This window comes from Palaemon carinicauda, chromosome 12 (genome assembly GCF_036898095.1).
Source record: "Palaemon carinicauda isolate YSFRI2023 chromosome 12, ASM3689809v2, whole genome shotgun sequence".
Taxonomy (NCBI): domain Eukaryota; kingdom Metazoa; phylum Arthropoda; class Malacostraca; order Decapoda; family Palaemonidae; genus Palaemon; species Palaemon carinicauda.
The window spans coordinates 9,603,443-9,604,581 of NC_090736.1; positions in this window are offsets into that span (position 1 = coordinate 9,603,443).

Consider the following 1,139-nt stretch of genomic DNA (forward strand, 5'->3'; position numbering starts at 1 on the left):
TTCTAACTGCGCAGAGGAAAACTTCAAATTGCGCAGAGGGAAATTTCAAACTGTGCAGAGGAAAATTTCAAACTTTGCAGAGGAAAACTTCAAACTGCGCAAAGGAAAACTTCCAGCTGCACAGAGGAAAACCTCAAACTGTGTAGAGGAAAATTCAAACTGTGTAGAGGAAAACTCAAACTGCGCAGAGGAAAAGTTCAAACTACACAGGCGAAAACTTCAATCTCTGTAGAGGAAAACTTCAAACTGCACATAGCAAAACCTCAAACTGCGCAGATGAAAACTTCAAACTGCGCTGAGGGAACTTTCCGTTATTTAGAAAGTAGGAACTCCCTTTCATAACAGTGGAACTTTTGGGAAGTTTTTGCTTGTTCATTTTACTTTTTCGAGAACTCTTAGATTGGAATAATTTCCTGAAAGGAAGATCTATCTTTTTTAATGATAATAACTAAGAATTGAGTCATTGGCATTGACATATCCTAATTGGTTCATTCATCATCTATAAGCGTGTGTATTTGACAGTGTGCATGCTTGATCTAGATCGTGCATACATTTATACATCCATTAGCATCCATACAGACAATGAATAATTTTGGTATTTCTCCTTGGCTGTATGAGGGAAATCGATTGCATATCTACCTTCCTACCTATCTATATAAATTACCTACCTATCTACCCATCTACCTACCTACATACCTAAATTACCTATCTACCTACCTACCTACCTACCTATCCATCTACCTTCCTACCTATTTACCCACCCATCCACCTATCTACCTACCTACCTATCTACTTGTCTACCTCTCTACCTACCTATCCATCTACCTTCCTACCTACCTATCCATCTACCTTCCTACCTACTTACCTACCCATCCGCCTATCTACCTTCCTACCTGCTTACCCACCCATCCGGCTATCTACCTACCTACCTACTTACCCACCCCATCCGCCTATCCACCTACCTACCTATCTACTTGTCTACCTATCTACCTACCTACCTACCCACCCATCCGCCTATCTACCTACCTACCTATCTACTTGTCTACCTATCTACCTACCTACCTACCCACCCATCCGCCTATCTACCTACCTACCTACCTATCTACTTGTCTACCTATCTACCTACCTACCTACCCATC